Raw genomic sequence first — 14,455 nt, 5'->3', positions numbered from 1 at the left:
GGTAGCAGTCTCGAAGTCGGTGCAGAAAGTTGTAGTCCTTGTTGCTGGTCTGTGGTCTTGAGTAGGTTGAAGAGACGGTCATATATTTGTTCGCTCTTTCCAGGATGAAGGGAAAATGCTATTGGGTACATCACGTCGTCAATATCTTATGTTACCCTCCAGTTGTCCAGTAGCCATTAAACTCAAGTTTGACTCTGCCGAACAAATTTGGTACAAAGTTCACTGCAAGCATTGCATTTGCCATCGCTGTCACTTTTTTAATGAACTTAAATTGACAGACATATGCATTGTCTTACTACAAGACATCAGTGAGTTCTGCTCAATCTTTCATCTGGGCTATAAACAATGCATTGACTACATTTCTTGAAAATTGTCCTGATTAGATAAATATTTTTTTTAATTTAATGACACAAGCTAAAGTCCATGAATCAAGAAAATTGGAAACAATTATTAACTTGTAATTCATAGTAATCAGGTATATATATGTTTGATGACTATTGTAATTAATTTTAATAAAATTATATTGCCTGACCAAATTTTAAATTATTTTATTTTCAACAAAAATTCAAATAATTACCTTAAAAAGAAATATATTTTTTAAAATATGTATTGTTTTAATAATTTCTTTTTGCAAAAACAGAACAAAAAATTGAATACACAATTGACTGTTATGACAAGAAAGTGACTTCTGTGAAACATAAATGACTTCTTTGACACAAAAATAAATTTTGTGTTAACTTGCATGCAAAAGTGATTTTGATATGACAGAATTCAATTTTGTATTATAGCAGCCAAACTTAACTGATTTGCATACAAAATTGACTTTTTTTACCCAATATTCAAATTAGGTAACAAAAGTAGTCTGTAATACCAAAATAAATATTGTCATGACAAAAGTAACTTTTGTCCTCTGAAAGAGTAATCAAGGGAACCGAGGTTCTAGCGGAAAGCAAAAGAAAATAATCCAGGGAAAAAGACCAAACATGGAAAACAGACATACACAACAATGAACATTTAAGTAACTAAAATAATACATACAAAGTAACAAAAGAAAATGAGCAATTCGGACTCCACTGAAAACTGGGAGCCTGGACCAGGTGCACCGGTAGGGTAAGCGTCCTCTGCTTTTCTAGAAACGACCGCCGAGTTGCTCATAAATTATTTTATTTTGAGTCAGTTAAAGTGGAAAAATCTTGACAACAAAACCTTTTGCTATATTTTGATTACGGTGTATATGTTTTTGAAACATGTTCGGAAATCCATTCAAAATATTACAGGACGAACTTTTTATAACAGAAAATTTGGTTTCCGGTGTGGGAACAAACAACGTTTTTTTCTAAGTGATAAATGTCTGTCAAAAAGATTCACATATTCGTAAAGCCTGTATTCAACGGTATAGTTTGATATAAAATTATTTAATTTTAAGAAAGTTAAAGGGAAAATATCTTGAAGGACGCACTCTTTCTCTTACGTGATTTGTGCAGTTTTTTACGGGGTTATGGTAACAAAACATAAAATATTTGAAATTTACTTATTATAAGTCTGTCATAAATATTTATCGTATTCTTAAAGCTTTTTAATTTGTGCTTCATTTTGATGTATAGATATTTGAAATTAATTTAGAGATATATCCAAAATATTGACAGGACGAACTTTTCCGGGATGAAATATCTTCATTTATCGACATAATTAGACCTAGAACATTAATATATGTATGTATTCCTTAGCTTTCTGTTATTGAGTTAATTTGTGTTACCAGTTAGTTAAATTGACATTTTGTTATAAAAGATTAACTGAATATAAACAGTGTATGGTGTAATTTGTTTATGTATATTTAAGTAGGGTTGTCTTTAGCACTATACCGTGTTTTTTCAGGTTCAGCATCAATAATATAGAAGTCTAGAGTATTTAATGGGAAAGAATATTCCGATTTCTTTCCTTGTAACACAGGTGTCAGACAAGGAAAAAACCTGTCATCTATACTCTTTTCAATATATGTCAATGATTTAGAAGACTTATTCAAGAATCGAAACATTCATGGACTGAATCTTCTAACGAAATTGAGACTGAACTCTTTAATTTTTTTTTAAAATCTTTTCACTTTAAATATTATTATGCTGACGACACGGTGTTACTATCAGAATCAGAATCCGATCTACAAAAACAACTTGATGTACTTTATGACTATTGCACATTGTAGAAACTTAAAGTTACTAACACTCACTTAAAGGTGAAGTTCTTTTTCGAAAGGAAAGATGTCTTACAAACTAAGTTTTAAGTAATTTTGCATCTCTTGATACGGTTGATAGTTTCAATTATTGTCAAGAACAGGTAGCTTTTCAAAAACGAAAAAGGCCAAATGTAGAAAAGGCAAATCGAGCCATGTACAATATTCTACGTAAATGCAGATTACACAACTTATGTCTGGAATGCTAGTTAGATTTATTTGACCGAGTTATATAACCTATTTTCTTATACAGCTGCGAAGATTGGGGCATTGAAAATAATACTGTTATAGAAAGGGTGCATCTAAAATTTTCTAAGACCCAAATGCATGTCAAAAAGTCAACCCCAGATTTTATGGTTTACGGGGAATAGGCAGATATCCATTGGAAATAAAAATTAAATTGATGGTTATTAACTTCTATCTTAAACTAGTTATTGGAAAATCTGACAAGCTACCTCCAATTTTATTTAACTTTGCTCTTAAAAATATGGCGATAGAATATTCTGGGAAAAAAAAGGATAAATCAATATTGGATGAGTGTGGTTTGTCTTTTGTTTGGAACGAACAACACGAACATAATGCATCTTGTATATATTTGACAATTAAGCAAAGCCTTTTAGAACAATTTCAACAGTCCGGGAACTCAAAAGTGAAAAAAACTCGCCTAAATCCCTGAATTATAGATTGTTTAAAGATTTTGGAATTGAAAACTATTTCAAAAGTTTAGATGACAAAAATATTGTTCCTCTCTGTAGATTTAGAACCTTGAATAATAACTTTCCCATTGAAAGTGGGCGTTGGCAAAACATAAGTAGAGAAAATAGAAAGTGTCATATTTGTAATTCGGGAGATATTGGGGATGAGTTCCATTATTTGTGCACATCGTTTGATAGTGACAGAAAAGTCATTCTCGCAGAAAAATTTGTTAAAAAACCAAATATTAAATTTAAAGCTTTGATGAATAGCTCACCACCTTCTGTTCTCAACAATTTATGTAAACTTAGGCGACAAATTACAAAGGTGTTGTTTCCAGGGTAGTTCTCTAAATTTATGTATATAGAATTTCATCACGAATGTGACTCAATATTATTCCTTCCAATACATGTACACTTATCAACCTCTTATGTATATTATGTATCTATGTAAATTGTATTGAATTTGTTCTCTGTACCATAGTATTATGGTGTCTGAATAAGAAAATATACATAGTATCTGCACAAGATTTGTGTTTCCAAACACTACAGCTCATAATCCCATTTTTATAGTCACAACCTACCATATACTCAATACCATCGGCCTTACCACAATTACAATTCATTTCTACAGTTGCAGTTTTTGATTTCACCTTACCTACTTGACCCATTAGTGATTTAGGAAACATCCTGAACTCTCCCTTTTCTTAACATGAAATCAAATGGTCTCTCATATATTTTTTATTCGTACTGAATATGAAGACCCCAATAAAACCACTTATACAGAATTCAACCGTGTTTGTAATCGCATATAAACCACAATCAACTGAATTATAGATTGTTTAGGAATTTCTGGGATTTTGACGAGAGACCACATTTTTTGTTACACGAGTTAATCTGTGATATAAACTGGAGTTCCTGAGAAACTGTCAATTTATAAAATAAACTATCTTAAACATAAACCTGTTTTTTTTTTATCTGTTTGGGCTGATGTTACCCAATGGTGCTTGTCTGTATGGTGCATTTGTGCTGATTTGCTTTTTCAAATTTTCTATTTTCTGTGCGATGACCACTTTTGTTTTTCATTGTCAAACAGTGGTGCTAGGCAAGTGTCTTGGAAACCCGATTTCTGTGGAAACTGTTTTGTTAAAATTGAATGCATGCATATTATTCATGTTTTAACGTTACTACGCAAGGTATGACTTGTGTTAAAATGTTTGCCTGGATATGTTTTTTTGTTTTGTTTTGTTTTGTTTTGTTTTAATCGAGTTTCCTCTTTTTCATATGTAGGTTAAGTTAAGCGTCTGGTAATTCTGGCCTGACATCTATACATGTATGTGTTTCATTCAGAGTCTCATTCTCCTGGATTGTCTCTAAATTGAATTGTAACTTTTTTCCTGATACTGGAGTAGATTTGCTTGTCCTCTTTCTACTGTTTATGCTAGTAGGTGAAGATTGAAGTCGGTTCTTTTTTCAACAGGTTCAAGCCCTATGCTGATTTTTTTCTGTAAGGATATTGAAGCATGTTGTTGTAGATGGACATTGACATGATTCTTTGGGAACTGTTGTGACACAATACTTACCACTTCTACCTTGAACAAATAAAAGCACCCTGAGTTGGTACATGAGTGATTAGGTTATTGTCTATTAAATACCTTGCAAGTGCATGTTGACTACTTACCATTGGAGGGAATTGTACCTCCAAATTCTATTATAACTACATTAAATTTTCCTAAAATATATATACATTTTTTTAAGTTCTAAGCCTAATTATGTCGATAAATGAAGATTTTTCACCACGAAAAATGTTCATCCTGTCAAGATTTTAGATTGATCTTCAAATCATCTTAAAATACCAAAAAGCGCTTTTATTCCTCTTTAGAAATCATTTAAATTTTTTGAATGCAATTAAGTAAAACAAAAGTTATCGCCAAAAATATATTGGAAAATGCCTGTTCTGTTTTTAGACCAACCCCTCGATCTTCCGGTGAAAAAACACTCATGAGTAACATGTTTATTCTTCATTTGTCAAATGCAAGTGCGTTCTTTGTAACCGTGTCGATCGTGTCGATTTTAAAAGAAATGTGTTTTAATTCATATATAATCTGTATAAACCACTGATTTAAAACTTTCAACAAAGAAAGAAAACTGGAAAACTACGACATTCGGGGATAGAAGAAGTATTTTACAAATTAATAATTGTAGAAATGTAAAAGAAAGATGTTACAGAAAAAGAAATGACATTAAGCAAAGAAAGATACGTACAAACTACAAGTTACAGTGCTAAAAATGTATTTCACATCATTAACATTTAAACAATCTTCGATTAACAAAGAAAGAAAACACAGAGAACAAATGAGCAAGTAACAAAGTTAAAAGAAACGCGTGAACATATTTATGGCGGATATCCTCTTCGATAGGACACATTCAACAATTTATGATGGTCTGATTCCCATCTTGTTGATACACTATCGCGGTCTGTTATAATTTCACCGTTATCATCTATTACTTCTAATGGTATTCTGTCATTAGAAATTCCAATTTTACCAATACTTTCCTAAAGTCTCGAGAAGTTGTTTTTTTCTGGCTGGAGTTTAAAGTTGATACTGTCTTTTGAATTTTCGTAAATGTTTGTCAAAATCATCACGCACAAGGCAGTATTCTTGTTTCAGTTTACGCTTAATGTTCGTATGCTGAGTACATTTTAACCACAGTTTTCTTTACTTTTGGCAGCATCCCATTTATTTATTTAACACGTCATTCCAGTAAGGCTTATACATAGAATTAGTTTTATTGTTCGTTGTATGAGAAGTGTTTGAGCTTTTCACTGTTAGTCCAGCAAAATCCATTTCATTCATTAGAAAGTTAACAAATGTATCATACGCTTTATTTACACTTTTATTCATTGAGAGTTCATTTCCAATGCGATGTATAGTATCTTGATTTCTCATAATGCACAATTCAGAACTCAACAAGTCCGCTGATGATTTTGAAGTATTACAGTGATTTTCCTACAACCATGGCAGTCTTTTGTTACCAATCTGGTTAACAATTCAATGGATTGACAAAGCTATTGGGACATTTAAACTGACCAGTTGCTATTGTAAGAGTTGATGAATAGGTAGCCACTAACCCATGAAAATTTACCTGGTGAGGTGTAAGGAAGCCAATCCTGGCTATGTTTCACATCATATGGAATTTTCTCAGCTTGTGAATATTATTCACAATGAGTTTTGAGGGAATTTAATGTGTTTTTTACATAATTTGTATTTTTGTACTTGCTAACACAGGAAAAGTACTAATGTGAAAAACTATTGGTTGTGAATATTGTTTACATCATTCCAAGAAAAAAAGCTTTAAACCCACAGGTCCCCAAGTGGATAGCAAATATGAAATGGCAAATTAAGGTGAAATAGTAACACTTTCGTGGAATGAACAATAACTTGAAGTTACAATGTTATGCTACTATTTATTTATTTGTCCCATCTCAAAGCTGCATCCATTGAATACTGTTTTTTTTAATATATGCGTTGAAATGTACTCCTTCAAAGTATCTACTTTAACAAGAGTTTGGATTCTTATAAATTTCTTGCACACGTTTTTATATTATTTAAAATATACATGTACAACATGTATATATAGTTCTGATGAAATTTAATCCACTTCAGCCATAAGTATAATTCCAATAAGATCATTTTCACATAAAACACTCAAATCAGAGCTGTAAATCATAGCACTTAATCCGGAATGAAAATGAAACTAAGAATATTATCCATATAATTCCAGTTACATATATATCATTGCACGTAATCCCAAGCTGTACTTCCAATTAAAAAAAATCCAAATCTTTAATTTAAAAATAACCATTGCACTAGATCCCAAACTACATTTTACGACAATGAAAACCGTTGCACTTTAAAAAATGCACTAAATCACAAACTACTACATTTGAATGAAAATCATTGCACTTTAATAATCCACAAAAGTTTCAAGGAAAACCGTATTTAAATCCAAAGCTGTACATTCAATGAACTGCACTTAATCCAAAGAAGTTTGAATGTAAATAACACTTATTCCAAATCATAAATTTCATTGAAAATCATTGCACTTATAATCCCAAATTATAATTTCAATCAAACTCAATGCACTAAATCCCAAACTATAACACAAATGAAAATTATTATTAACATAAAATTTAATCCCAAACTATGAAAACCAGTGTAGTTAATCTGGAACATCATAATTCCAATGGAAATCCTTCACAATTGATAAAACACTTGATTCACTTTTAAGCTTACTCATACTCAAAATTGAATAAAATAAACTCATAGCACTATTTCAAAAATTGTTATTCACATCAACCTCAAACTGTTTGCATTCTGTATAACACTTGTTCCTTAACTATAGTATGAATCATATATTTTGCATTAAAAGGGCACATTGGTAGGCCTATTCCAGTTTTATGAAGGAGGGAATAAATACTGATTGAGGTCTAATTTTTATAATAATATTAAAGATTTCTGTGCAATGTAGTTAAGATAAAATAAGTACTTTAATATAATTTTCTAAATCATGGTTTTCAACCTTGTCAACAAAATACAAAACAAAATGTAATTTATTAAATTTGAACTCCCCTCACCAATGATAAAAAGAATAACTCAGGTAGCTGCTTCAGATTTAAATAACTAGGAGCTAGCTGTGAAAAGATTCATAAGTGAGTATTCGTCAATTCTTTCAATAGCAACTGGTCAGTTTAAATGTCCCAATAGCTTTGTCAATCCATTGAATTGTTAACCAGATTGGTAACAAAAGACTGTCATGGTTGTAGGAAAGTCACTGTAACTCGAACATGTCCATCAATTTCAATGTTAGCCGCTTTTTCGGGAAGATCAACGTTCAGAAGAGATAATTTCCATTCAAGTAGAGATTAGTTTGGATGCCTTTCAGGCACACATATGCCATGTTTCTCAATTTAATTTGACGTTGTTTGTACTTTAAAATCCGATACTACTGGAAAACTTTCGTGTGGAACTAAAACGTAGTCAACGATTGATTATCCTTACTTTGACACATATATGGAATTGTTCTGGTGACCATTTAAGACACAAAAATTTACATCAACTAAAAAGTCTAAGAATAAATCTCCTAAATGATTTTCAGTGGTATCGAGAACGGAATGGCTTGATACAATATCAACACCTTCTATGAAGACGGTATTGTCTCCAAAACGCGCATTGAAGTCTCCCGGTAGGAACACAATACCATCGTTTTGATACTGATAAATTAAATATATTCTTGTTAAATATTTTCAATTTATTAACTTTACTAATTAACTAGACAAGTTTTACTACCCTTATTTTGTAGTATATTTTGTAGGATATTTTATCTGTATGTATATTTTTAAACATGTGATGTGATGTAAAGCGATTTTAAATATTGTTTTAGATTAACGCTATAGATAAATTGCAATAATACACATATAATAATGATCAATAAATAATGTAAAAGCGCTTTGTTTCTGGATACCTAGTTCCCAGAAACAGGTATGTCTGGTGCAGGAAGCACTAGCCATGCACTTGTACGGCCCTGAAGCACTACGGGGCGCCGAATGGGACTGTTTTTTTTTTGGTAATCCAATGACAAACCTTCTTACAAAATCGTGATGAGAGAATTCATTCGCATATCCAGGATTCTGTAAACTAATTTGCATACAAAATTGACTTTTGTGATACAAAATTAACTTTTGTGTTAAATTGCATGAAAAGGTGATTTTGTTATGACAGAATTCGATTTTGAAAACACAATATTGAATTTTGTGACAAAATTTAATTTTGTCATAATATTAAATTTTCTTAGTTTTGTATGCAAATTAGTTCACAGAATCCAAACTTTCTTGAAATAGCTTTAAACTACTTGAAGATCTTGTTAACTTTGCCATGAGAGGAATACACTACAACAATCCTTCAAAGTATGCATTTTTTTAAGTTATAGGTCCAAATTATGGAAAATTGGTCTTTTTGGCTGATTTTTATGTCCTGTCTTGTAAAAAGTGTAGAAAATTTAGTAAAAATATCAAATATTAAACTTTGAGGGCTATATTTACCTAAATATGGTGGTAATAAGCACTTGAAATCAAGTTTTGTATAGATTTGAGCAAAAATTAGGTTAGAAATGAGGAAAAACTCACTTTCATTACTGCGGTTAAGGCCATATCAGCATTCCCCTATGGCAACATGGAAAATCCATTATTGAGTACTTTTTTTGCATTAGGTGCCCTTTACTGGTCATGTTTTAATGTGAAAACACTGTATTTACAAATTTAAAGCCAAATATATCACCTTTTGTGAAAATTTAAAGATTTAGGATTTTTGACATGTGATCAAGAAAAAGGGGGAGGCATGTCAGAAATAAATTTTTAAAAATAGACCAATTTCTCAGGAAATGATTACTTTTAAAACTATTTCTTCATTGATATTGTTAAAAAAACAAATTGTGATTGATATTTTTTATTTGAAAAGTCAGAAAAAGTTCTTTGCAAATATTTAATGCATTTAAGTATGGTAGAATATTGTCACTTTTTTGCTCGCACAACTTGGTTACCCTATATTTAAAAATCAAATATTTAAAAAAGTGCTTGTCACATTTCACTGAAACTTTGCAAATGCATTCAATATGTGTGTAGGAAGATACCTGTATAGTTATTTATTTTTTCTAAGACAAAAAGTGACCCTTTAGGTTACAGACCACCAATTCAACCAATGAGCATTTGGAACGTACGCAAAAATAGTCCTATGCAGAAATTACCCCTGTTCCTCATAGTGCTGTGAAAAAAAGTTCTCATCTTATTTAAAAAATTTAAACAGTTTCTGAAAGGAAAAACATTTCTGTACATTTTATAGGTGCATTTTGCTTCTTGTGATGTGAAGCCTAATCTCCATAATGATTTTTAAATATACCCCTATCTTGTGAAAACACTGTGATTTCCCATGCTATTTATAGACCCTTCACTTCCGGTGACCAGTACTGCACTGCAAGTCTGCTAACCCCACATGCCATTCTGAGGATTGTGAGCTGACATATGTAGAATCATGCTGATATATAGTCCTCTGCAGGTTAAAGTTAAGGTAAAGTCCAGAGAAGCCATTGAATATTGTGAAATTAGCATAGAAGCCTATGGAAAGTGGAATTAGTGGTTTTTAGCCTTAATTAAGTTGAAGCCATGGCAAAATGAAAAGTTTCTTGAAATAGCTTTAAACTACTTGAAGATCTTGTTAACTTTGCCATGAGAGGAATACACTACAAAAATCCTTCAAAGTATGCTTTTTTTTAAGTTATAGGTCCAAATTATGGAAAATTGGTCTTTTTGGCTGATTTTTATGTCCTGTCTTGTAAAAAGTGTAGAAAATTTAGTAAACATATCAAATATTAAACTTTGAGGGCTATATTTACCTAAATATGGTGGTAATAAGCACTTGAAATCAAGTTTTGTATAGATTTGAGCAAAAATTAGGTTAGAAATGAGGAAAAACTCACTTTCATTACTGCGGTTAAGGCCATATCAGCATTCCCCTATGGCAACATGGAAAATCCATTATTGAGTACTTTTTTTGCATTAGGTGCCCTTTACTGGTCATGTTTTAATGTGAAAACACTGTATTTACAAATTTAAAGCCAAATATATCACCTTTTGTGAAAATTTAAAGATTTAGGATTTTTGACATGTGATCAAGAAAAAGGGGGAGGCATGTCAGAAATAAATTTTTAAAAATAGACCAATTTCTCAGGAAATGATTACTTTTAAAACTATTTCTTCATTGATATTGTTAAAAAACAAATTGTGATTGATATTTTTTATTTGAAAAGTCAGAAAAAGTTCTTTGCAAATATTTAATGCATTTAAGTATGGTAGAATATTGTCACTTTTTTGCTCGCACAACTTGGTTACCCTATATTTAAAAATCAAATATTTAAAAAAGTGCTTGTCACATTTCACTGAAACTTTGCAAATGCATTCAATATGTGTGTAGGAAGATACCTGTATAGTTATTTATTTTTTCTAAGACAAAAAGTGACCCTTTAGGTTACAGACCACCAATTCAACCAATGAGCATTTGGAACGTACGCAAAAATAGTCCTATGCAGAAATTACCCCTGTTCCTCATAGTGCTGTGAAAAAAAGTTCTCATCTTATTTAAAAAATTTAAACAGTTTCTGAAAGGAAAAACATTTCTGTACATTTTATAGGTGCATTTTGCTTCTTGTGATGTGAAGCCTAATCTCCATAATGATTTTTAAATATATCCCTATCTTGTGAAAACACTGTGATTTCCCATGCTATTTATAGACCCTTCACTTCCGGTGACCAGTACTGCACTGCAAGTCTGCTAACCCCACATGCCATTCTGAGGATTGTGAGCTGACATATGTAGAATCATGCTGATATATAGTCCTCTGCAGGTTAAAGTTAAGGTAAAGTCCAGAGAAGCATTGAATATTGTGAAATTAGCATAGAAGCCTATGGAAAGTGGAATTAGTGGTTTTTAGCCTTAATTAAGTTGAAGCCATGGCAAAATGAAAAGTTTCTTGAAATAGCTTTAAACTACTTGAAGATCTTGTTAACTTTGCCATGAGAGGAATACACTACAAAAATCCTTCAAAGTATGCATTTTTTTAAGTTATAGGTCCAAATTATGGAAAATTGGTCTTTTTGGCTGATTTTTATGTCCTGTCTTGTAAAAAGTGTAGAAAATTTAGTAAAAATATCAAATATTAAACTTTGAGGGCTATATTTACCTAAATATGGTGGTAATAAGCACTTGAAATCAAGTTTTGTATAGATTTGAGCAAAAATTAGGTTAGAAATGAGGAAAAACTCACTTTCATTACTGCGGTTAAGGCCATATCAGCATTCCCCTATGGCAACATGGAAAATCCATTATTGAGTACTTTTTTTGCATTAGGTGCCCTTTACTGGTCATGTTTTAATGTGAAAACACTGTATTTACAAATTTAAAGCCAAATATATCACCTTTTGTGAAAATTTAAAGATTTAGGATTTTTGACATGTGATCAAGAAAAAGGGGGAGGCATGTCAGAAATAAATTTTTAAAAATAGACCAATTTCTCAGGAAATGATTACTTTTAAAACTATTTCTTCATTGATATTGTTAAAAAACAAATTGTGATTGATATTTTTTATTTGAAAAGTCAGAAAAAGTTCTTTGCAAATATTTAATGCATTTAAGTATGGTAGAATATTGTCACTTTTTTGCTCGCACAACTTGGTTACCCTATATTTAAAAATCAAATATTTAAAAAAGTGCTTGTCACATTTCACTGAAACTTTGCAAATGCATTCAATATGTGTGTAGGAAGATACCTGTATAGTTATTTATTTTTTCTAAGACAAAAAGTGACCCTTTAGGTTACAGACCACCAATTCAACCAATGAGCATTTGGAACGTACGCAAAAATAGTCCTATGCAGAAATTACCCCTGTTCCTCATAGTGCTGTGAAAAAAAGTTCTCATCTTATTTAAAAAATTTAAACAGTTTCTGAAAGGAAAAACATTTCTGTACATTTTATAGGTGCATTTTGCTTCTTGTGATGTGAAGCCTAATCTCCATAATGATTTTTAAATATACCCCTATCTTGTGAAAACACTGTGATTTCCCATGCTATTTATAGACCCTTCACTTCCGGTGACCAGTACTGCACTGCAAGTCTGCTAACCCCACATGCCATTCTGAGGATTGTGAGCTGACATATGTAGAATCATGCTGATATATAGTCCTCTGCAGGTTAAAGTTAAGGTAAAGTCCAGAGAAGCATTGAATATTGTGAAATTAGCATAGAAGCCTATGGAAAGTGGAATTAGTGGTTTTTAGCCTTAATTAAGTTGAAGCCATGGCAAAATGAAAAGTTTCTTGAAATAGCTTTAAACTACTTGAAGATCTTGTTAACTTTGCCATGAGAGGAATACACTACAAAAATCCTTCAAAGTATGCTTTTTTTTAAGTTATAGGTCCAAATTATGGAAAATTGGTCTTTTTGGCTGATTTTTATGTCCTGTCTTGTAAAAAGTGTAGAAAATTTAGTAAAAATATCAAATATTAAACTTTGAGGGCTATATTTACCTAAATATAGTGGTAATAAGCACTTGAAATCAAGTTTTGTATAGATTTGAGCAAAAATTAGGTTAGAAATGAGGAAAAACTCACTTTCATTACTGCGGTTAAGGCCATATCAGCATTCCCCTATGGCAACATGGAAAATCCATTATTGAGTACTTTTTTTGCATTAGGTGCCCTTTACTGGTCATGTTTTAATGTGAAAACACTGTATTTACAAATTTAAAGCCAAATATATCACCTTTTGTGAAAATTTAAAGATTTAGGATTTTTGACATGTGATCAAGAAAAAGGGGGAGGCATGTCAGAAATAAATTTTTAAAAATAGACCAATTTCTCAGGAAATGATTACTTTTAAAACTATTTCTTCATTGATATTGTTAAAAAAACAAATTGTGATTGATATTTTTTATTTGAAAAGTCAGAAAAAGTTCTTTACAAATATTTAATGCATTTAAGTATGGTAGAATATTGTCACTTTTTTGCTCGCACAACTTGGTTACCCTATATTTAAAAATCAAATATTTAAAAAAGTGCTTGTCACATTTCACTGAAACTTTGCAAATGCATTCAATATGTGTGTAGGAAGATACCTGTATAGTTATTTATTTTTTCTAAGACAAAAAGTGACCCTTTAGGTTACAGACCACCAATTCAACCAATGAGCATTTGGAACGTACGCAAAAATAGTCCTATGCAGAAATTACCCCTGTTCCTCATAGTGCTGTGAAAAAAAGTTCTCATCTTATTTAAAAAATTTAAACAGTTTCTGAAAGGAAAAACATTTCTGTACATTTTATAGGTGCATTTTGCTTCTTGTGATGTGAAGCCTAATCTCCATAATGATTTTTAAATATACCCCTATCTTGTGAAAACACTGTGATTTCCCATGCTATTTATAGACCCTTCACTTCCGGTGACCAGTACTGCACTGCAAGTCTGCTAACCCCACATGCCATTCTGAGGATTGTGAGCTGACATATGTAGAATCATGCTGATATATAGTCCTCTGCAGGTTAAAGTTAAGGTAAAGTCCAGAGAAGCATTGAATATTGTGAAATTAGCATAGAAGCCTATGGAAAGTGGAATTAGTGGTTTTTAGCCTTAATTAAGTTGAAGCCATGGCAAAATGAAAAGTTTCTTGAAATAGCTTTAAACTACTTGAAGATCTTGTTAACTTTGCCATGAGAGGAATACACTACAAAAATCCTTCAAAGTATGCATTTTTTTAAGTTATAGGTCCAAATTATGGAAAATTGGTCTTTTTGGCTGATTTTTATGTCCTGTCTTGTAAAAAGTGTAGAAAATTTAGTAAAAATATCAAATATTAAACTTTGAGGGCTATATTTACCTAAATATGGTGGTAATAAGCACTTGAAATCAAGTTTTGTATAGATTTGAGCAA

The sequence above is a fragment of the Perna viridis genome, chromosome 2 (assembly GCF_037379345.1).
Source record: "Perna viridis isolate PV_CMFRI_1.1 ecotype Kerala chromosome 2, ASM3737934v1, whole genome shotgun sequence".
In the NCBI taxonomy this organism is placed as follows: Eukaryota; Metazoa; Mollusca; class Bivalvia; order Mytilida; family Mytilidae; genus Perna; species Perna viridis.
The sequence above is the reverse complement of the archived record's forward strand: the minus strand, read 5'-3'. Positions refer to the sequence as shown.